The sequence below is a fragment of the Rattus rattus genome, chromosome 2, assembly GCF_011064425.1.
Source record: "Rattus rattus isolate New Zealand chromosome 2, Rrattus_CSIRO_v1, whole genome shotgun sequence".
Lineage (NCBI taxonomy): Eukaryota > Metazoa > Chordata > Mammalia > Rodentia > Muridae > Rattus > Rattus rattus.
Genome location: NC_046155.1, coordinates 107,794,240 through 107,819,700, shown reverse-complemented (window position 1 = coordinate 107,819,700; position 25,461 = coordinate 107,794,240).

The following is a 25,461-nucleotide window of genomic DNA, read 5'->3' as shown; positions in this document are numbered from 1 at the left end:
CTATTTTTAATGGAAATTTTGTTATATTATTTTAAAAGTTATAGTAACTTTTACTTTAGAGCCACAAGTAATAGGAACTGGTCCCTACCTGCACTTGTCAAAGAATCATCAGCTTCAGGCTATTTGGCAAGGATTCTTTGCACAGTGCTGTCTGAGGTGCAGATGAAGTTAATAATCCTGCTGTTTCTCTCTGGCTAATGATTCCCTCATCATGTCAGATTTATAGGAAAGAGCTACAGGAGGCCTAGCCGGTGTTTCCATCTGGAGCTCCATTGTACTGTGACATGGGAAACTTGTCATAGCATGCCAGGTGCTTCACAGCATACCTCTGGTTCTCAGACAAAGTAAAGGACATAGCACTACTCCTTTCTGGACCAGTATTTTCACTAAGAATCTTAACATCAGGTGTAGATAGTAAGAATATGTCATTGTTAGCTTTAACTGCCAACTCGACACAGCCTAGAGTTACCTGAGAAGGGACTCTCAACTGAAGGGTTGTCCAGATTATTTTGACATATGTGCATGTCTATAGGGGGGTTGTTTTGTGTATTAATTGATATAGGGGAGCTCAGTCCACCATGGGTAGCACCATTCCCCAAGCAAGTGGTCCTGAGTTATATATATAAAAAAAGCATAGCTGGTATAAAGAGTCAGGGAGAGATCCCCAAAACAGCATTCTTCTTTGTTTTCTGGTTCAATAGTTTTGCTTGAATTCCAACTTCATTAATGGACTGTGAGAAAGAGTGAAAGTTAAATATATCCTATCCTGTTCTTCTTTAAATTGATTTTGGTCAGAGTAGTTTCTCCATAAAAGTCAAGAAAGGAAATTAGAAGAGTTTGGAAATAGTATGTCTACATGCTTTATAAATTTTGATTAATTAGATATAAATTATCCTATAAAATTTTATTTAAATTTTTCATATGTGACTCAGAAGAAGCATGATCCCTACACTTGCTTTCTTAAAATCTTTCGGTAATTCCTAGGGTCCAATAAATATAGTCAAACTTACAGAGGTTCAAATCTCTACATGATTATTCATGTATCAATTTAACAAATCTTTAAAAATTCTTCTTCATTATGTCTCTTGATGATCTGTTTAGAATGTGAAGCAGTATCTTCTGTACATGACAGGACTGTGAGGTGATAAACTCACAGTAGTTGTGACTGCCTGTATGAGACCTGTAGGAGATCAAGCTAGTCGGCATTCCAGCATGGCCTGGACAGGGACTATCTATGAGTTCCCTAACTGAGGGACTGTTGATGTTGGTGGAATGGAGAGCAGGAGTGCCAGTTTTTTAATGGTGTGACCTCTGGTAGGATGACCATGCTCCTGGGATGGCTCTGAACCCAGGAACAGCAAAATTGGAAACAGTGGAATATAAGAGGGAGGAGTTGGGGGCGGGGCAGGCATATATTTGGGAGGAGCTGGGTGAAGTAAAAAGGAGTTATGAGAGAGGAGTTGGGGGGAAGAAGTAGGGTATGAATATAAATATAATTAAAATATAATGTATGTATGTAGAAATTTCTCAAAGAATTAATACCAATATTATATTAAAGAAAGAATGTTCTAGTCCAGCCCACATTTTTCAATACTTAATTTTATGGATAGCTCTTCTTAATTGAAGCATCAAAAGCTAATGTTTTATTTAGTTGTTGAATAAATAAACATTTAAAGTAATAAGACATTTTACTTGAATCATAATCTGCTACTGTACAACAGGAACTGAGCTGGAGACTGAAATATAATTTTCAATTAGCTCCATTCTATTGGGAGACAGAAAAGATGTAAGAATATCTTATTAACTATTAGAGAAGTATCTTAAAGTACTGTGGTGGCTTGGAGCACAAAATACAAAAATCTAGCTGGACTATTAATAGGAACACCGATCTGAAATCTCCAACTCCAGCCCCTGGAACGATTTTAGATTATTCATATTTCAGTGGCTACTTTCACATGCCATGCATGCTAAGAAACCAAGGGAAAAGGTTAAGTCATTTTTCTAAATTAGCAGGTGCATAGCACCACTTCCTCAGTTTTATATTGTTAGACATTGACAAACTCAGGTTTGAGAAGTAGAGACCGATTCTACACAAATGGTGAGGACATTAGAACCAGCATTTAATTAATGGGAGCCAGAGATGTGGCTACAAATGACTACCTCATGGTGATTTCTGTTTGCTTAGTTACTGTGTCCCAGAAGGAGATCCTTAAAATACTCAGGAATTTGTTTTCAAAATTCAAAAGAATTGAAATTCCTGGAGAGTTGCTCTTCTCTTCTGGAGCTCTGTGTGGGAGAAGAGATTCCTGAAGTATATGCTTGGCAGACGGTAGTTGGGAAGAAAAAGAGCCTAGAAGCCAGAGGCTGAGAGAAGAAAGAAAAATACAGGGATAGCCAAGATGGGCTTGGGTTTCCTAATAAGGGATGATAAACTAGACCTTGTTTATCCTAATTTCGGTATAAATAATTAATTACAGGATAAAAATAATGAAATTTGCTTAAGTTTTGTTTGTTAAGCTTAAGTAATCAACTTGAATAAATAAATAATTAAGCCTTAAGCTTTATCGATTATGCTTTATTTACACATGAATGTGAATGGACTTAAGTCTGATTGCTTGTGACAGAAATTTAATAGTTTCTAGGGAGGGCATGATAGCACAAGGAGTGAAGGAAGCATCCAAGCTCTTTTATTATTTTTACCCTGAGACTTAGACTGCAGCACAAGGTAATAGTTTGCCGACTCTAGTCAATCTTTTGCTATTTCTGCCATTTAGAGATTCAATCTGCAACACTCAGAGTCTAAAACGTGTTTATGGAAACCTGAGTTTTAATTCCCTCTTCAATACTTAATAGCTGAATGAATTAAGAAAAAAATATTGGCTTCGAGATCTCAGTTATCTCTAGCATGGGAATCATAAAAGCGTTATTCTAAGGACATACTGAGGATGAAGTACGTTGTTGCTGTGTAGGTGCATGATTGGTCCAGTTTTCAGAGTTTAGGAAGTACTCAGCGAATAAATGACATAATTATGTTTATGCATTTTCTTGAGCATTTGTATAGATTGCCTCTCTTACGATTCTGCATAGGAAGTTCTAGATACCCTCCCAGTCTCCAGGTGAAACTCATTCTGCAAACTCATTCTCACATAGACTTAGAAGGGGAAACCAAAACCGATACCAAAACCAAAACCAAAAGCAAAACCAAAACCAACCCAACCCAACCCAACCCAAGCCAAGCCAAAACAACAACGTTACATTAATAAAAAGATAAAGAGAGAGGGGATAAATTCTATGGGAGTTTTGGGGGGCAGGGGAGCCTCTGCAGGCCCATGCTGAGACATCCTTTTTCCCCTGAGGGACCAGCCACACTAAGGGACAGTCTAGTATAGAATAGAGTTTATTCAGGGCATGGGGAGAGGAGTTAAGAGGGTGGTAGGTCAGAGAAAGAGAGAAATAGAGAAATAGAGTAGAGGCCGCTGGCCATGAGCAAGTGGAGAGAAGGGGGGAGGGGGATGGGGAAAGAAGGGACAAAGTGGGAAGAGGGGAAGAGAAAGAGAGCAAGCGAGTGAGGAGGGGGCAAGCAGCCCCTTTTATACTGTCAGGCATCTCTGGCTGTTGCCAGGTAACTGCAGGGTGGAGCATTCCTGGCTGTTGCCAGGCAACTGTGGGGGTGGAGGTTAGACAGAATGGTAACAAACAACAGTAACAACCACCCACCACCACCACCACCACCACCACCACCACCACCACCACCACCACCACCACCACCACCACGCCCAGTGAGCAAAAGCTTCTGTGACAAGAATTGCTTTGGCCAACCAGACAGTAGAAGAATCCCAGTCCTAATTACTGAAATGTGTACAAGGGCCCTCTAGTGTGTTTGAGAGCTCCTTCATGCCTCTCTTAATTTGAAGTGCCAGACTGCTATGTTGCTTGCATTGTGATGAGACCGGAAATAGGGGTGTAGTTAATTTTGTTGGCTTTCTGCTGTCCATTATGACTAGAGGAAGCTCTGAGGCTCTGGACTTTTTTGTGGGCTCAGTAGTTAAGACTAAAAAAATCAATTAGAACTTAAAAAGAATACAAGGGATAGGGCTGAAGAGAAAGGTGGGATAGGGAAGATATTAATGTCTACTTCCTTTGAGCATTTGTGTGATCCTAGTCAAATACCTCATGTCCTGGAAGTCCATTTTCTCAAATAGAAAATGGGGTTAGCAAACCTGCCTTGTAGAGTTGTGAGAACAAGTTTCAGCAAGAGCTGTGGCGTCAGTCAGTGCTATCTCTCCCATTTCTCAGTCTTTTATTAGACACTCTTCTCATCAGTTCTGCATAAAATAGAAATCTCTACCCTTAAACACATCTGGAGTTGGCAGTTGTCAAGTCTGAACTACTTCTCTTGGTGTTCAGACTTTTCTCTTATATTCTGCTAGATGTGGAGATAGGTTTAAAAAAATCTAATTATTCCTTCCTAATCAGAGAACTAATTTGCAAGAGTTTGGAAGAAGGGCATAAATATTAAATTCAGGGAAAGTAGCATGTTGAGTGAATATTATCAGTTTTATAGGAGTTTGGAGTGGACAATCAACCTAATGATAGAAAGAAGAAAGGGTAGATGTCACGTTTGGGGTGGAGTCGGTTTAGTGGGCAGGCTGAACTTATTACTCATGCTGCAATATAATTTGATGTTGCTTCCTGAATGCTTACCTCGACAGGCCAAGAACTGACTTTTCCTTAAATTACTCAAAGCTACGCATTTAGTTATAACTTCATATATAAACACCCCCCCCACTCCTCCCATCCCTGACTTGTGGATGGAACATTTAATCATCAATCTGTTCATGTTGAGCCAGGTTTTATGTTTTTCATTATGAGTCAACTGACAGAGGTCCACAGTCATTCTACTTTCATAAATCCAGTGCATACGAACTGTTAATGTCCACCTTTAATTTTTTTATAGTACAGCTGAAATTAAGATACCTCTCATACTTTGATGAGTATTTGTCTTGGGAAATATTTTCTAATCTCTTTGCTTTGGCATTTATCTAGATCCAGAGTAGGGCCAACTGACATGGAATTTATGACTCTTATCATCCGTTACTTAAATGTTTTTGTGTCAGTCAATATCGCATTCACTAAGACTGTGAAAGTGTAGGCATATCATGTTGGGTTTGCAGTAGTTGGGACTGCAGGATAGGTTCAACAATCTAGGAAAAGAAATCTCTGCCAGGATTGTCTCCATTTTCACCTCAGATCCTAATAACACACCAGAGTGAATGTAATAGTTGCACTGTTTATCCCCTTTTATAAAAAATAAAAGAAAAACAAGGAGTAGAAAGGAAGTTGGCACCAAGATGTACAACAGATAGTTGAGAAAAGAGCCCAGTATTGAAGGAGTAGGGATAAAGGTAGCAATTGGATTCTCCTGGGACTGTAACATATTTAAAAACAACAACTACAAAAAAAATGGTTTATTAACATATGATGTCTCTATCCATACAATGTCTCTGATAGGAGCTATTATTCTTATGTGCATTTTAAGAGTTAGAAAAGCAATTAATTTAAGGTGCCTTGTACACAAATCTTTGGCTATCTGTCACCCTATGTCAAATTCTTTTGGACCTATAACAAGATCTCCCAATGTGGAGAAACTATTAGAGTCACAAAACAGGAAATATTTCTCCAGGTAACATGTTAAGTCGTAAAGTACGTAAAGTACTATTTTAATGATAGGACTGGGATAAGGGCAAGGCAGCCTTTCTGCATGTGTTATAATGTTAGAGTGTGTATGTGGTGTGGTGTGTGTGTGGTGTGGTATGGTGTGTGTGTGTGTGTGTGTGTGTGTGTGTGTGTGTGTGTGAATGTATATGTGTTTACAGGGGACAGAGATTGATGGCAGAGATTTTTTTTTATTGCTACTTCATGTTCTGAGACAGCATCTCCTCCTAACTTGTGGCTATTTTCCTAGCCTACAATTTTTCTTGGCTATGCCATAGATGGAATTTTGTTCCGTGATATTGTGGTTTTAATTTAAGTGAGCTGAAAACCTATCATTTACTAGGCAAACCCTATAGTATTACTGCGGTTCTTCTGCAGACCCACAGACAGGAATTTTAAGGCATTCTGGGGAGCAAAACTTATATGAATTATTCTTCAGTATGAGAGGTGTTAGCTGACTATCAATGAGCACACAGATATTTTGGGTGGTTCCCAACAGAGCCAATCATATTGCTCATAGAAATATAATTTATGGTTTTCCTAACGTGTATGTATACATTCATCAATCCCTATCTACCACCATATTGCATACTGTCACCTCAGGCATTATTAAGTATCTCCTATCCTTTTCTTCAAAATGTTATCAACCTTCCCTTGTTGAAATGTCTGAGCTGGATGAACCCCACCCTGTTTGGCTCCATTGATGCCCATTTGTTTTAAGTCAGTAGAAATATAAGGCCATCTTCCTCTAACTTATAAAAAGCATATTTTTTGCTATACTCTTTTATACAAAAGTGGTGTGTTCTATAATATTTTCTCTCTGAAGGTTCAAGGTAGTACCTACTAAACCTCTTCATTCTACTGCTTTAAAAAGTGATGACTTTCATGGAACAAATTGTACATTACAAAATCACCACAGTGGGGCTGCTCAGAGAGAGTCAGCCCAGCCAGCATGAGGCGTGAAATTGTTGGACTGATTCCTTCACAGGAACGACATCTGTGTAACTGCCCTCAACAGCATTTCAGAGGTGAGCTCATTGCTGCTCTTAGAGCACCCCTGAGTCCTCTGACCTCATGGCCATTCATAAAGCAATGATACTGTGCTTTTCATCAGTTACTAAGTCATGTAAATTGCTCTAGCTGCCAGTTAGTGAGATGCCGTACTCCCAGACATTGGCCAAAAGCCTCTTGATTTAGCCAAAGTTTTCTTCTTTCTTTTTTTAAAACATCACCTCTCTCTCTCTCTCTCTCTCTCTCTCTCTCTCTCTCTCTCTCTCCTCCCTCCTTCTCTCTCCATCTCCCTCTCTCTCCTTTCCCCCCTCCCCCGACAGACTAAAACAGAAGTTCATACAGCTTATAAGCAAAGAGAGTTGACTTTGTGAAGTTGTTAGTCTTGACTGCTTCAAGGGAAAAGGTTAGGGTTAACTACGAAGAAATAAAACAGTGGAAAGTCACAGTTAGAAGTGTGAAGTCCAGGCATGAAATGCAATTGTTTCACTGATTTTTTGCAACACTCTTTACCTGGTTCTCATGAAAACTATTTTGAAATTGTGTGTTATCATCTATGAGTATGAAAAATTCAACAAGCAGTTTTTTCTTTACTTTCTTTTTTCTTTTCTTCCTTTCTTCTCTACTTTTCTTTCTTCTTTCCTTTTTAGTATATGTTAGTATGTGATTCATTAGTACTTATTGAATTGTGAATCTATCACATACAGCTTGAAAAATCAGAGCCAAAGATCATGCTCTACATTCAGAACATAATTGCCTCCCCTACCCTGCTGCCAGATGCTATCTTAGATTTCCCCAGTTATCCTGTAATCACAATGAGTCTTCTACCCAGAACCCCAGTAGGCATTTGGTATTCACCTTGTTCTATTTGGAAATAAATGCAAAGCCTTCTCTGACACAAAAGCTCCCTGTTTTAAAGAACACAGCTTTGGTATGGCATTTGTGCTTCTCTCTACTCTGAAATTTCTGAAATGATCAATCCTGTAGAATAAGTGCCATTTCTGGTACAGTAATCAATTCTCTGCTTTGTATAACAAGCTTTTTCTGGAATGAAAGTGCCTCAGGAAAGCGATGTTTTGGAGAAGAATCTGTTGTGTTGACTGCCTGCCAAGCCTGCAGTCTGCTGTGGATGCGAAGCAACCCTAAGGAGGTTCTTAAGCTTACATAGAATTTTAGGTTTGAGCTCCTTGCTATAATTGATTAGACATAGGGTAGCAGTCTGCATTGACGCTGACTAGCACTTTATATGGTGGCCTTGTATAAGAGCTATTTCCAATTTAGGTGATGATGATTATCTTTGACAGTGATAAACCAATGTAGGAAGTCTTTTTCCATTGGGAAGTTTGAATTTGAGATATGTACAGTCCTTGTGGTCAGCAGAGACATAGAGTACAAGAGGACTCTCAGTCATTAGTGGTGCAAATAGGCTTCTTGGAAGTCAAGAAGTCATGAGGTTGGTAGATAAGTAGAAATGGTATGAAGGAGAAGCCCCAAGAAATACAGATATAGGACATCGCAGCACATTCAATTATGACAACAGGGGCAGAAATGGGTAGGAGAGCATTGAGTCACAAAAGGCAGAGCAATGTCAGTGGTGGAAAAGGCAGGAAAGGCATGGCTGAGCCCTAGCTCAGTTGACTCTTGAATGTTCTTCCAGACCTTTAGAATTTTTATTTATAAGAGGTCTGGTCCTTTTTTGAAAATCCCCACTTTCCTTAGTCCTATTTATAGATAAGATAATCTAAATAAAGTTAAATGATTTTTTTCTACTCTCTAGATATTAATCCTGTACTCAAACCTTTCTTATTCTGGAGAAGCTTTCTAGCACCTTCAAAATCAACTGATGGTTAGTCACAACAATGTGTAGCATTTTGGTGGAGGAAATAGAAAGTGTGTTTAGACAAATGACTTCTCTTGTTTAATGACTGACTTCTGCTTGTGGATGTCCATAGCAACTCATGCATTTGGAAAGTTTTATTCCTAATTCCACAGGCATTTTAAAGATAGCAACGTCAAAATTCATGTTCCCTGTTCAGAGCACTGAGGATTACAGGAGGCCAGTGAATTGTCCTAGTGCACTTCAGAAGTAGAGTGGTAATCTTTGTCAAGACTGTCTAGCTCCAAGTGTGTGCTCTTCTTGGATCCTTGGATCCAAAAGGACAGGATCTCTGCAAAATTTATCCTACAAAAGAGAGAGACACACATAAGACAGAAAGCTGAGAAGACTCCAAGAGCCGCTGAGACCAGAGCTGAGCTGAGAGCGTACAGGGAGGCAGGGCATGCCAGTCTTAATAGATGACTGCCATTCCATCTTGTGTGACACGGTTTTGCTGAACAGGCTGCGTTTATTAAGTTGTACAGCTCAGTCAGGTGTTTTATTACCAGGATCAGTGTAATTTATATGTAAAAACACAATAAGTTTCCTTTGCCTTACAAGAAAGCTGACAGGAAAAAAAGGTGACAGATGGCAGGTAGAATGATTCCCAGTTGTGGTGTGGATCATGGCGAATTGGACAGGTGGTCTATATTGGTATTTCTGGCAGAAATCGTAGAAGAGGGGAGCTATACTCTGATGCCCCATTCATCCTGTTCTTCAGAATAGGCTGTCTCAGGTGGAGGGAAGCTGTTAGAAATTGACTAATGATGAAATATCCCAGCTTGTTAAACATGGATTGACAAGATCCCCATGTAGCGCTCAGGGGCACTGGATTAGTTAAAGGTACTGTTTTCTATTCAGAGGTCAGGATCCTTTCCCACTTTTAAGCAGAGAGTTCTAAAATTTGGCAATTTATGGTTACAGTCATACTGAAGAAAATATTATTTTGATTCCATATGATGGTGATTCTTGTAAGGGAGATGGGGCTGTGTTCTAGGTGTCTGCTAGAAGGACATTTTAGGCTGGCAGATAAAAAAAAACTGCAAGAGAGAGAATGCTTTATATACAAGGGAGGTTTTCCAGTTGGGATGTAGTGTGAGTAAAACCAGTGGCCCAGATTCAGTGCAAGATTTGCCTTCTCAAGCCTTTAGCATCTCTGGCCTCAGTCATCGATGGAGATTTGTCATGAAGCAGTGACCAGGATCCTGACATGGAAGTCTTTAGCAATAGAGTCATGGAAAGTCAAGCATGTCAGGTAGGAGACTGTAATGACAGTGCTAATAGGGCTGCTAAGGAGAGCTCCCTTAGAGTTCTTAAGGGACATAGACTCGAATCACTGATGCCCTTGTATCTTCACCCCAACCCAATGTATGTTAGAAAATTCATGTTCCAGTCCTCCATAGGGAAACCTCTGATTGTTGTCTTGTATTCTAGATAATTGCTTTATTGGCCTGTGTGAACACTAGTGTCCTTCCAATGGGCTAAGTTAAAAATGAGGCCATTGTGTTAAAGATTTCTGATTTTAAAAAGACAGACTCGAATGGCTCTTTTCCTATCCCTTTAAACATGGATTCAGAGGAAGCAAACACCTGGGCAGGCTGCTGTTAGTATTACCCTGAAAACCTTTTCCTATTAGTTAGGCTTTAACCATAGTCTTGTCTAACTTCTGTGGAGTTAAACAATGAATGTGTTACAGCGAAGTTAGAGTTCTTTAGATTCTTCTTGCCTTCTAGTATATTTTGCAAGACTTTTAAGTGCAGTGGCAGGGTTCATTCTGCTAATGTGGTGAATTCTTTCATCATTAGAGATCCACCAGGCTTCAACGGACAGGAATGCAAAGGTTCCATTTGTCTTTAAAATGATCCCCGAGGAACTTGTATGGGTGAAGAGCAGGGGCATTAAAGACTGACTAAAATCAGAGAATGTGGCCACCATATAAACCTCTTCTACTTCAAAGTTTTCATGAGTAACTCCCCATAGCCACACACTGGAGAAGAGGAAGAAGAGAGTGGGCGAGTCTGAGTTTCTTCAACAACATGAAAGGGTGCATGCTATTTCTTAAACACCATAAATCGAATGAGCATTCTTGCTGAGACCACAAAATGTAGTTTGCAACCTATTTCCTAGAGAAAAAAAATAGTAAAAAGCAAACAAGCTTTTTTGCTGTTTAGTCTAGAAAATGAGCTAATTCCCAACAGGCTTTGCTGTCAATGCTAGCTAACAGAACACAGCTTTCATAGAAAGGAAACACACAGGCTGAGGGAAGTATTAGACTTATCTCAACCAGCCTGTTTCTTTCTCATCAGTTTTGAAAAGGAAAATGCCATATGGTTCCCTAAGATAGAACATCTTTAGTGGTGATACATATTCCCTTTTTTGATAGAATTGATTTTTAAAATTTGTTTGTGCTTTGATCCCCAAATAACTGATGCCATATGAATATGAAGCCAGAACGCTGGCTCCGGCAGACAGAGGATTTAACCGGAGGGAACTTGAAGCAAATTCCACTAATAGCTTACTATTAGAATTTCTTTCCGAATATTAAAATATAAATATTAGTTTAAGGACACGGCCAGCTACATTATATGTTGAGCATTTATGCAAAATAAGAATATGAGGCTGCGGCAAGGCAGTGAAGTGATTCTCTTTTTCCTTGACTCCCCAGGTTTAAGGACAACGTTAGCAGGCTAGCAACCTCCATGAAGGTATAGATCTTTCACTGAGTGACAGGTCATCTTCAAATTGTCTACCACACCCATCAGGCCCGTAGGGTTCTGCAGGAGCTCTTTGTGTAGAAGGCTGAGGGAAAATCAAAAGAATTTGACCCTGAGAGTTACCTGGTGGTGGATATATGTAGTGATCAGCAGCAGGTTAGGGAGGGGGAAGGACTGGGGAGAGTCAAGAATCTATGGGTGGAGTGTTGAGGAGTGGCCAAGCACATCTTTTATCCATATGCTCCTTTGTCCCTTCCTTTGTCACTTAGGTCGGTTCAAAAAGTTTCAGGTGGTAGTTGTGAAGCATTAAACTTCTAGTATTTAGGTCCCACTCACCATGAAGCCTGGGCTACTCCACAGACTTGGGGCCCATTTAAAGATCTGCCTTTCAGTGTGATTAAGTACCAAGCTAGGTGAAGAAAAGTATGTGAAACCATTGTTGGTCTTGGGAAAGTGCTCACCACTAGAAAACTGGCTCAACACACCTTGACTAAAAAAGCACTCTTTACTTGTGAGGTGAATCCTCTGCTCTCAAACTGAGAATCTGAGAATGTAAATGTTTCTGGGTTTAGCATTTTGAGTACATCTCACAAACAGTAGCAGAGGAGACTCATTTTTAAAATTTTTTTTTTTATTGAAAATGGACTCTTCTCTCATACAATACATTCTGATCACAGTTTCCCTTCCTTCCTCTTAGTTTTCCCACCCCCAAGATCTACTCATCCTCCATTTCTCTTCAGAAAAGAGCAGGCCTCCAGGAGTAGACAGCTAGACAGAACCAAATAAGACATAAGACAAGATAAGAGCCCTTACACAGAGACTGCAAGGAAACGCAATAGGAGGAGGAAAAGTGTCCCAAGATCAGGCAAAAGAGTAAGAGATATTCATGCTCCTACGTCTAGTTTGACCTGTGAGATGTCCTTGGTCCTTTGCCAATGTACTTTTGCCATTTGAAGGGCCAATGTCAGGGGCTCTCAGACCCTGAATGTGTTGGAATTTTCATGAATTAGTGAATAAAGGACCTGACCCAGAAGGAGATAGACTTGAAAGCTGGTTGTTTTTTATAGAGCTCCATTTGGGACCAGGTTGAGTGCTGTGAAGGTGTGGAACGGCTGCTGATGTTGTCAAAGGATGACAGGTTTTCAGTCAGGATTGATTGAGTCTGTGTGAGTTACATTACACGACATGACACATTCATTCATGTTAATTGTCCACTGTAGTAGCCAAATCCTTTCTCTTGTGTTCATGCTTCCTTTTTTATTTTTTTAATTTTTATTAGATATATTCCTTTACTTACATTTCAAATGTTATTCCCCATCCCAGTTTCCTGTCCATAAGTCCCCCTCCCTTCCACCTTCTCCCCTACGAGTATTCACCCCACACGCCCCCCTTACTGCCCCTCCCATATTTCCCTGCACTTGGGGTCCAATCTTGTCAGGACCAAGGGCTTCCCCTTCCACTGGTGCCCCAACAAGGCTATTCTCTGCTACATATGCAGTTGGAGCCCTGGGTCAGTCCATGTATAGTTTTTCGGTAGTGGTTTAGTCCCGGGAAGCTCTGGTTGGTTGGCATTGTTGTTCTTATGGGGTTGCAAGCTCCTTCAACTCTTTCAATACTTCCTCTAATTCCTCCCAGGGGATCCTGTTCTCAGTTCAGTGGTTTGCTGCTATCATTGACCTCTGTATTGGACATGCTCTGGATGTGTTTCTCAGGAGAGATCTATATCCAGTCCCTTTCAGCATGCATTTTTTAGCTTCATCAATCTTATCCAGTTTTGATGGCTGTATGTGTGTGTATATATATATGGCCCACATGTGGGGCAGGCTCTGAATGGTCATTCCTTGAACCACTGCTCTAAACTTTGCTTCCATATCCCCTCCTATGGATACTATTTTCCCCTTTTAAGGAGTGGGAACATCCGCATTTTGGTCATCCTTCTTCTTGAGCTTCTTGTGGTTTGTGGATTACATCTTGGATAAATTGAGCTTTTTGGCTAATATCCACTTATTAGTGAGTGCATACCAAGTGGGTTTTTCTGTGATTGAATTACCTCACTCAAGGTGATATTTTCTAGTTTATTCCATTTGCCTATGAATTTCGTGAAGTCATTGTTTTTGATAGCTGAGTAGTACTCCATTGTGTAGATGTACCACATTTTTTTAATCCATTCCTCTGTTGAAGGGCATCTGGGTTCTTTCCAGCTTCTGGCTATTATAAATAAGGTTTCTATGAACATAGTGGAGCATGTGTCTTTGTTATGTGTTGGGGCATCTTTTGGGTATGTGCCCAGGAGAGGTATAGCTGGGTCCTCAGGTAGTGGAATGTCCAATTGTTTGAGCAACTTCCAGACTGATTTCCAGAGTGGTTGTATCAGTTTGCAATCCCACCAACAATGGAGGAGTGTTCCTCTTTCTCCACATCCTGGCCAGCATCTGCTGTCACCTGAGTTTTTAATCTTAGCCATTCTGACTGGTGTGAGGTGGAATCTTAGGGTTGTTTTGATTTGCATTTCCCTGATGACTAAGGACGTTGAACATTTCTTTAGGTGTTCCTGCTTTCTTATTGGCCCATATTTACATGGCAGAATCATGTCTTCAGTGATGCATGTCTCCCTGCCTTATGGATATCATTTCTGAAGAGCAGTCATTTAACAGACATCTGGCGCGGCATTAAATATAGGTCCTTTCTGGCTCAGAGAGCTATAGTCACAGAAGCTAGGAATGTACTGGGACTTTAATTCCAGCTCCAGTTTCAGATTAGGTAGTTTGAAGCCAGCAGATGGCGACAGTAGCTCATTGATGAAACCCAAGCACAAGCCTGTGTTCTTTAGGCTTTGTAATGCATTATTTATGAGTGAAAATTAACTTTGAAATCTTGGTAGTTTGCTCTCAGCAATACAGGCAGTAAACATGGGTTTGTTTGGTTTTTTTCAATACAATGCCACAAATCGTCTTTCTAACTAATTACACGATGTCTGCTGTCTGGTACTTTAGAGTTATATGTATTTGGTTTTATTAGTATGATCATTAGTATTAAAAATACTCTCCTTTTACAGAGAAAAATGTTCATGTGATTTGTGGAGTCCTGAGACAGAAGTAAAAGGTGAAAGGCCCGATGTGAAGATCTATCAGCCTGTTGACTCTTTAGCGTTTCAGCACTTGCCAGAATCCTTGGTACACCAGATTCAGATGCGGGAGTAGTAGAAAGAGCCCTGTATTTTGGAACCAGGCAGATTTGAATCTTAATTCTTTTTTGGCCTTGAAAATGATGTGATTCTGAGTAATGTGATTCAAATTTTATGAATGTTAGACTTTTGAATCTGTAAAATGGGTTTATGTACCTATATGCAGTTTAGAGGAATTTATAGGTGTATCATAAACCCAATTGTATACATTCAAGAAATAATAGATCCACTTCTATTCGGAACATACTTGGAGGCTAAAGATATTTCAGACATCCTTTGTTTATGGTGGCTATGAGAGAATTTCAAGTGAGAAGCTGTCTGAAGACAAATAGAGAAAGACTTAGTTTCTTATGCAAGGCGAATGCAGCCTTATAAATGGCAAGTGACCCTGGGTGACAGGCACTGCGAGTTACTTGTCTCTAAAAATAAGAATCGTGTCAATATATCACAAATAAACCCAACAAGTGGTTTTGTTTTATGTACAACCTCTGTTAGCACAGCAGCTCCTGCTCCGGGGTGGAGTAGCCATACATATAACCCAGGAACATTGGCTTCCTCAAGTGTAGGCTGTGGGTGGCTCCAATGTTTACCAATTCCACCAAAAATCATCAACAACAAAAAAGTATTTTTGAGGGTTAAATGGAGTAGCACCAAAGAATCTTCGGCTGTGGCTGTGACTTTTTGTGATCCTGTCATATATATCTATATTACTGTAGTTACGCTCAGAGATTTGGAGTTAGAAGATCTAGGATAGATTACTGTTTTATCATGTAATACCCAGGCACTTTTGATAAATTGCACTCTGAATAATTTAGAGTTGTGGATGCAGGGTCTGAAAATGTTTTGCCAAAGAAAGCTATGCCAAAGAAGTCCTGAGATGGCTGCTTAGAGAAAAGCAACTGTGGAGGGAGAGGACAGTGAGCTAAGAACAATTGTAGGCTCTCCAAAAGGGAAGATGCAGAAGCTAATGCTCAATTTTTTTTCAATAAGGAAAATTTGAAAGGAAAATCATGTATTCTAAAGTAACCCAAGGAACCATGAGAAGAGCTGGGCCATTGTCAGACAGTGTCAAGGGAGACCTGACACTGAGGAGGAGTCTAGATGGTACCTCAACTGAGGCTTTGGTAAAAGTCGCCATATAGCTGCCTCTTTCTGCAGTCTTCTGTGGGAGATGAGGAGCAAGAGCCTATGGAACTGCAGGCACAATAGTTTTACTTGGAGTTTAGCTGCTAGCTCTTATTTATGATTTCTGAAATTTAATTTCACTTATATCGAGCTAAGTTTTCAATTAGATTTATGACATTTTAGGTGTTTCTAGGAGAGGTAGAGGTGGCCACATGGATATTGATGGTCACATGTCACACAGTTAATCCACCCATTTCTACCTGCTTATGAAGTACAGAGTGAAAGTGTTGTGAACACTTATTTTTTTCTTTATTACCTTGAGTATTTCTTATTTACATTTTGAGTGTTATTCCCTTTCCCAGTTTCCCGGCCAACATCCCCCTAACTCCTCCCCCTCCCCCTCTATCCGGGTGTTCCCTTCCCCATCTTCCCCCCCTTACCCCCCTCCCCCAAACAATCGTGTTCACTGGGGGTTCAGTCTTAGGAGGACCAAGGGCTTCCCCTTTCACTGGTGCTCTTACTAGGATATTCATTGCTACCTATGAGGTTGGAGCCCAGGGTCAGTCCATGTATAGTCTTTAGGTAGTGGCTTAGTCCCTAGAAGCTCTGGTTGGTTGGCATTGTTGTACATATGGGGTCTTGAGCCCCTTCAAGCTCTTCCAGTCCTTTCTCTGATGCCTTCAACAGGGGTCCCGTTCTCAGTTCAGTGGTTTGCTGCTGGCATTCGCCTCTGTATTTGCTGTATTCTGGCTGTGTCTCTCAGGAGAGATCTACATCCGGCTCCTGTCAGCCTGCACTTCTTTGCTTTATCCATCTTGTCTAATTGGGTGGCTGTATATGTATGGGCCACATGTGGGGCAGCCTCTGAATGGGCGTTCCTTCAGTCTCTGTTCTAAACTTTGCCTCCCTATTCCCTGCCAGGGGTATTCTTGTTCCCCTTTTAAAGAAGGAGTGAAGCATCCACATTTTGATCATCCGTCTTAAGTTTCATGTGTTCTGTGCATCTAGGGCAATTCAAGCATTTGGGCTAATAGCCACTTATCAATGAGTGCATACCATGTGTGTTTTTCTGTGATTGGGTTACCTCGCTCAGGATGATATTTTCCAGTTCCAACCATTTGCCTACGAATTTCATAAAGTCATTGTTTTTGATAGCTGAGTAATATTCCATTGTGTAGATATACCACATTTTCTGTATCCATTCCTCTGTTGAAGGGCATGGGTTCTTTCCAGCTTCTGGCTATTATAAATAAGGCTGCTAATTTAAACATAGTGGAGCATGTGTCTTTGTTATATGTTAAGGCATCTTTTAGGTATATGCCCAAGAGAGGTATAGCTGGGTCCTCAGGTAGTTCAATGTCCAATTTTCTGAGGGACCTCCAGACTGATTTCCAGAATGGTTGTACAAGTCTGCAATCCCACCAACAATGGAGGAGTGTTCCTCTTTCTCCACATCCTCGCCAGCATTTGCTGTCACCTGAGTTTTTTTTATTTTTTATTTTTTCGGAGCTGGGGACCGAAACCAGGGCCTTGCAGTTGCTAGGCAAGTGCTCTAGCACTGAGCCAAATCCCCAACCCCAATCACCTGAGTTTTTGATCTTAGCCATTCTCACTGGTGTGAGGTGAAATCTCAGGGTTGTTTTGATTTGCATTTCCCTGATGACTAAAGATGTTGAACATTTCTTTAGGTGTTTTTCAGCCATTCGGCATTCCTCAGCTGTGAATTCTTTGTTTAGCTCTGAGCCCCATTTTTAATAGGGTTATTTGTCTCCCTGTGGTCTAACTTCATGAACACTTTCTTAACTGTTGTCATGTCCCATTACCTTCCGTTGCTGTAATAAAATACCCTCCAAGTGATAGATGCCTTTAAGAAGAAATATAATAGAGAAAGGATTTATCTTGGCTTACCATTCCTAGTGGATACAACCCATCATGGTGGGAAGCCATGGGTGCTGGAGTAGTAAGTTGGCTGAACAGGTCACTTATAAACACAAAAAGCAGAGAGTGGATAGGAAATAGTGTTTGGCTCCTAGAACTTTAAGACCTGTCCCCAATGTGACCTACTTCCTCCAGTAAGGCTCTGCTTCTACAAAATTCCACATTTCCTAAATATCACCAGCAGGTGGGGACCAAGGATTCATACATGTGAACCTATAGGGAACTGTTGTACAGGACTTTCTTCCAAGTTGAAGCATTTCATTCCAGATTGCTAGTCAAGGTTCAGAAAGTTTAAAAATGAAACATTCTATGCTGGAGGGAGGCTGCTTATGACTTAGGAAGTCCACAAAACTTAGCAGAACCACGAAGTCCCTCCCTATTCAAGGTTTTAAATATAGTAAGGACTGCTGTAGATCTGCTTGCAAGTTGTGCAGAGAGGTCCAGAGTTGCCTATTTTTTTTTTTGAGTATTGCCCATGCCTCCTACAGTAGGCTTTTGATGCAGTTGCCTTTGAGTCATTCATGCTCTGTAAGGTACCCTTCTTTATACTCACAATTAACCCCCACCCCAAACTCATTGGTCCTTCCTTTTAGACTTTAGTACAATTATTTCTTTGGTTTGTGGCAATAGTTTTCAACCTTCCTAATGCTGCTACCCTTTAATACAGTTTCTCATGTTGTGGTGACCCCCTAAACATAAAATTATTTTTGTTGCTACTTCATAACTGTAACTTTGCTACTGTTATGAACCACAATCTGATATGCAGGTTTTCCGATATGTGACCCTTGTGAAAGGGTTGTTCGATTCCCAAAGGTTGACCATAGGTTGAGAACTGCTGGTCTGTGGTCTATGCCCTATCTTGGGTGAGTAGATATTTGTCTAGAAAAAGTCAGTCACGGGGGTTGGGGATTTAGCTCAGCTGAAGAGCGCTTGCCTAGCGAGCGCAAGGCCCTGGGTTCGGTCCTCAGCTCCGAAAAAAGAAAAAAAAAAAAAAAAAAGAAAAAGTCAGTCACACAGAAGAGACATTTCATATTCAAACCATAACATATCACATGGGTCTTGAGTTCTAGTGCTGAAATGTACACAAAACACTACTCAGAAATAAGATGTCTTTTGGTTAGATTTTGCTTTAACAATTCATTGGTAGTTTGTCTGCACTAGTTCAGAGAAAACCAAATTTGGGCAATAGAACAAAGAAAAGAAAAACTAAAGTAATTAGTGGGAAGGTCATCAACTCCATGTTCAAGAAAATATCAGCAGTGCTGTAATAAAGCTATAGTAAACGGATGTCAAAAACAACGAGAACCCAGGGACTAACAGAGAAGTCATAGAGAGGTAGGTAGTGTAGGCCAGCAGGCCTGTTGGCCATAGCACTCAGCAGCTGTCTTAGGTTCTGGGGCAGGCAAGGTTCCAACTTTGTTTAAACAAAAAGGAGTGAGGGTGGGGTAGGCAGAAAGGGTTCCCAATTCTGTTTGTTTGCTCAAGAAATACTCATTAATGAACATTTTTGCATCAAATCTCTGTATTAGTGATAAGATGCAGATCAATAGTAGGTATAGTAACCCTATTGAAAAACAGTTGAATTCCTGCCTCTATTCTAGTAACAAAGCTTAGAAATCAGTAAGTCTGAGTTTTATAAATAGTTTCTGTAATCTCATGTCTATATTTATATTTCTATTATTACCATGAAACATAATAAACTTCTTTCTCATAGAAAACTGTTAAAATAAAAAGGAATATATGAATAAAAGAAAAGTTGTACCCCATTCCTGGAAGGGGATTTACATTATTACAAAGATATTAATTTTCCTTAGCCCTAAAAGTCTTATAGGTTAAGAAATGAATTTAAATTAATTTAGAAAATGTTTAAATTATTTCTTAAATGACAGACTAAATATGTCTGAATCCTTAAGACTTAACAAAAGTATTATAATAACAAAAAAGAAATTAATATTGATCTTATTATGGGCAGTTGAATTCCAGTATTAAGTAGAATTTATACTGTGTTATCAGAGTTATTGAAAGAATTACATATTTCTTTAAAAATCTGCCTAAATCTATGAAGAAATGAGGTAATGCATTTATTCCATCTTTGGTTGTAACAGAATAAATATTTAAAAGAAACAAATAAGAAAATTAATAAAGACTTGCTAAGTGAATGTGTAAGAGTAAGTAACTTTTAAATAGTAATATTTAACAGATGTAAAATGTTTATATATCTTCTTAGCTTTTCCAACCTCTCCCATCCTCAAATTCAATGTGTGGTCCTCATGCAAACAAAGTTGGCATCCATTAGATCTTGTTAGACATGGAAGACCGCAGGCTCATCCTCACATCATAACTGTCAGAACTTTCCCTATGCAATGTCTCAGAGTCTTTCTTTTCTGTGCTTACTCTTGCATAATTTCATGCTAATAACCCATTAAGAAAACTAAGGCATAAAATAACTTACCTTTGTTAAAGGTCATGGAGTCACAGAAGAAAAGATGGATTTAGACTTCAAGTCACTTAAATAGAATTTATTTATTTGATGTATATTGACTGAATGTCTGTATTGCGAATACTGAGCACAATGTGATCTGTATTTCTGATTTTCATTGGTCCTTTTCTGACATGCTTTTCTATTGACATTTCCCAGTCTTAATTTGCTTTAATGTAAAACACAGAGATAATTGATATGAAGAATACACTGCACAAATGTGGGTTAAGTTATAGCAACCAGGATTGGCGAGATGGCTGTTTGTAATATGGTCTCTTTCAGAATCCATGTCATAAAAACTAGGCCTAAGGGTATATACTTATAAGCCCAGTGCTGGTGAGGCCACTATAAGATATTTCTGGGAGTTTACAGGCTGATCAGTCTAGCCTACACAGTGATCTCTAGGCCAGTGATAGAACCTATTTCAAAAAAGAGTATGGATGACAACTGAGGAGCTACATATAAGATTGACTTTTGCCTCTACAAGGATGCACACACATGCATGACACACAGTGCCTTCCCTTACAAGTGAGATCACAAATGAGTGTATGTGCATGCACGTACACACATATGTGTGCATATGTACCATGTATGAAAAATATAAATCCTTATTTTTCTGGATGTAGTAGTTTGAACGAGAGAATATCTATTCTCATTTTATTTTTGGGTGTTTATATTCAAATGTTTGGGGCCCAGTTATGGAACTATTTGGGAAGGATTACAAGTTGTGGCCTTGTTGGAGGTGGTGTGTCACTAGCAGTGGGCTTTAAGGCTTCATAAAGCCCAAACCCAGTTATTACTCTCTGATTCCCACTTACAGATAAGGATATAAGCTCTTATCTACTGCTCCAGCACTGTGCTGGCCATCTTTCTGTCATGCTCTCCATTGAATCATGGACATTAACCCTCTGCAATTATGAACCCAGAATTAAACACTTTCTTTTATTTTCAATTTTTACCTTGTTTACGGTAGTCATGGCCATAGATAGATAAGACAATAGGAAAATAAGAAAATACTATGTAAAGGTAAAATACAATTTCTATCTGCCTAGAGTATAGTCATAAACATATAAAAGTATTCAATTTTCAAATACCCTTTCTCCATTTAGAAAGAAATAATTCAATGAAATATTTAAAGGTAAAACAAACAGATGGTATATTGATTACATTTTATTTATTTTTTTATTTGATGTGGTGTGTGTGTGTGTGTGTGTGAAGTTGACATGAGATTATCTGGAAACAGGGAACTTCAAGAAAATACTCCTATGAGACTGATCTGTGGGTGAGTCAGTGAAGGATTTTTCATGGTTATTAATTGATGTGGGAGGGTGCATTAGACTGTTGTATGTGGTATCACTTCTGAACATGTGAACATGGGGCCCTGGGAGTTTTAAAAAGTTAACGAGCAAGCCAGCAATAACATTCTTCCATGGTCTCTGCTCCAGCTCCTGCCTCCAGGTTCCTGTCTTGAGTTTCTGCTCTGACTTTATGATAGACTGCATGCTGTGGGTGAAATAAATCCTTCCCTTTACAATTTGTTTTCAGTCATTCTGTTTGATGACAGCAACAGAAAGCACACTAAAAGGGCTGGAGAGATGGCTTAGCGGTTAAGAGCACTGACTGCTCTTCCAGAGGTCCTGAGTTCAATTCCCAGCAACCACATGGTGGCTCACACCCATCTGTAATGGGGATCAGATGTCCTCTTCTGATCTGTCTGAAAACAGCTACAGAAAGCACACTAAGGTAGGTATATAGATAGGGTTTCCTCTCACATTCCTATCGAATGCAGAAAAGAAAAATCAATGTGCAATGTCAATAGCTAATCAGGTAACTTACTGTGAATGCTGTCACAAGGCAAATAGAACGTTGACATCTTACAATAGCTTTCTTCTGCTGCCTAGAGAAGGTCTGAACTCTGCATCATGCATGACTCTGTGTCCACTTCCCTTATAAATGCTGCTCCTCTCCCTGCACAGCAGGCTGCTTCCACCAGCCTAGGCTCCACTATTCTTCCTGTCATCTTTTTGATCGAATATTTATGTGTAGGCATTGACCCGAGTAGAGTACAGTAGGGTTCTGTGTGCTTGATCTTCATGATTTGTTTATAACATCTTTTCTCAGCCTTCAAATGCTTTAGGGGAGTGGCTCATTACATATAATTGCTTGCTATATAAGTCTGACAATCCAACATTACTCAGATAAAACTGGGTGGCGTGGCACACTTCTACAACCCCAGAGCTCTTATGGGGAGGCAGAAGGTGCATTCAGAAAAATGGCTGGAAGCCTAGAGGCTTGAGTAGGCAGTATAACAGAAAAAAGAAGAAAGACAGTGGAAGGCAAAAATCCAACTCCAGAAAGTTGTCTTCTAACTTCTACATGTACACTGTGTGTGCCATTTCTGTGCTTTCACTACTAAATGACTAAATCAGTAAATAGATAGATATATAAAGAAGTAAACAACAGCTTTCAGGGTTCTTCTTCACATTGTACAGTGGAGCATGAAAATACTTCATGAGCTGACCTGCCTGCCTCTTCAGCCTCATTCCCTGGGACTATAGTGCTTTTAGTGCTAAATGCTCTGTCCAATCACATCTTGGATAAACAGAGCCACATTGCAATTCCGAATGCATTCTGAATTCAGACTTTACTCCCTGCTTACATTTTCCATGATCACATCTCAGCCAAGCATATGCCTCCTCTTCTTTGTTTCTTTTTTTCTCTTACGCATCCTCTGCACATTGCTCTGACTCCTTGTTTCCATGCGTCACTATGCTTTTTACATTGTATTTTACTCCACTTCAATTCTGCGTTTTTCTCCTTCTGTCAATTTTGAGTTAATTTGGCATGACTGGTTTTAAGAAATCTTTGTTCACTTTCAGGACCCAACTGTTATCTGATACATAAAGTGACATTAATCACTGCTTATGTAAAGAAAGCAAGCATGACAGTGTTTGTGTCTGTTGCAATTTTCTTAGTAATCTTTATCAAGATGAATTCCACCTTTGCAAGTCTTCTTCCCAGCGGCCGGAACTGTTTTTTCACATATTTGACTTTTACTTCTATTTTTTCATCTTTGAGCTCCTGGACCTTGACCCAATACCTGTTAAAATTTTCGTATTTATCTAAATATAGTGTTGTATTTCTGTAATCTCATCAACTCAGGAAGCTGAAGATTACTACTTGAACCCAGGAATTTGAGATCAGCTACTACAGAAGAGTAAGACTTCATTTCAAGCAATAATAATAACAAATAAAATAAGAACGTTCTCAAATACTATATATTTATACAAGCATTCCTTTTTTGTTTTCTCATATTATTTATTTTTCATTCATTCATTCATCCATTCATTCATTCATCTCTTCATTCCCTTTCCTCCCAGTTCCCCACTTACACAGTTCCTCCCTCTTTCCTTTTTCTCTTAGAAGGTGGAAGCCCACCCTGGGTATTCCTCCACCCTGGCACATCACATCTCTGCAGGGGTACATGCACCCTCTCATTGAGGCCAGACATGGCAGCCCAGTTAGCAGAATGGGATCCACAGGCATGCAACAGCTTTAGGGACAGACCCCACTCTAGTTGTTCAGGACCGTGCATGAAGACTAAGATGCATATCTACATATGTGAGGGAGTCCTAGGTCCAGCCCATGTATGCTCTTTGGCTGGTGGTTCAGTCTCTGAGAGTCCACAAGGATCCAAATTAGTTTACACTGACAGTCTTTCTGTGAAATTCCTGTTCCCTCCTGAGACTTCAATCCTTCCCATAACTCTTTCATAAGACTCCCCAAGATCCATCCAGTGTTTGGCTCTGGGTCTCTATGTATGTTTCAGTCAGCTGCTGGGTGGAACCTCTCAGAAGACAGTTATGCTAGGCTCCTGTCTGCAAGCATAACAAGAGTATCATTAATAGTGTCAGGGATGGGTGCTTGCCCATGGGATGGGTCTCCAGTTGGTCTAGTTATTGGCCATTCCCTCTGTCTCTGCTTCATCTTTGTCCCTGCATTTATTGTAGATAAGTTAAGTTTGGATCAAAAATTTTGTGGGTGGTTTGGAGTCCTTATCCTTCCCCGGGCTACCTGCCTGGCTACAGGAAGTGGCTACTTCAGGTTCCATATTCCTATCCCATCGCTAAGAGTCTCAGCTAAAGTCACTTCCATAGACTCTTGGAGTCTCTCCCATCCCAGGTCTCTGGTACATCCTCTAGCTGTCCCCACTCCCTCACCCCCACCAGCTGCTGATTTCCATTCATTCTTCTGGACTTCTGGACCTCTCTCCTGACGCTTCCCATGCCTGATTCTGAACATGGCCTCATTCCCCTCCCTATCTGCACTCCCATTCCATTGTCTTCCTCTATCTGTCTCCTATGACTATTTTATTCCCTCTTCTAAGTGAGATTCAAGCATTTTTTTTTCTTGAGCCTTCTACTTAATCCAAGCATTCCTGAAGGAGTAAAAATTGTATAAGGCTGGTAAAATTTTAACATCTTACTAAGTCCAAGTTCACTAATCTAAGTATTTTAGCAAATTAGTCAGGCACACACCATCTTTACATTGCATTCTTCTGTGTCACTTTTAAATTTGTATTTATTTATAGGGAACCTCCTATGTGCAGGTAAACAAGGGGAGACATGATTGTAAACACTGATAAGTAGAAAAATTCTATTCCAGAAGGATGTCTGTCCTTTTGACCAGATAACCACGAAAGCTGTTATAAAGCAGGTGTCAGGGAGTTGGCTTGTGAGGGAAGAGGGATTTAGGAAAGGATTTGAAGTAAAAATGTGATGATTTTTTAAAAGCATTCACATGGTACCTAAGGACATTTCTAGAATTGTAAAATTCCCTCAAAAGCCTACTTGCCTGTAAATCAGGTCCAGTTTGAGCAAATATTGCATTCACTTGGCCTATGAGTCTACTGTGTGTAATGTTGTGTAACCTATAAAACTGGCAGGACATGCCCAGAGAAATAGCAAAAGTGTGAAAAGTGAAATATCCATCATTCATGTCTTCTGTGATGAGAGATGGAGGGAGGGAGAGACAGAGAGAGACAGAGAGAGATACAGAGAGACAAATACATAGATACATACATATATATAATATATATATATAAGAGAGATAGATAGATAAGAGAGAGAGAGAGAGAGAGAGAGAGAGAGAGAGAGAGAGAGAGAGAGAGAGGGAGGAGGGAGGGGAGAGGAGGAAGAGAGGGAGAGGGGAGAGCCAGACTCTTTCTGGGTAATAGAGAAGTAAAAACCCTTGAAAAGGGAAAATGTTCTTAGCTATTCTGCTGTTGTCCCTGAGCCCTGCCGATGCTCTGACTTAGCTTATAAGTGGACTCCATGACCAGGGTAGATGTACATTATTTTAGGTAATTGTATTTTGGTGTGTGTGTGTGTGTGTGTGTGTGTGTGTGTGTGTGTGTGTGTGT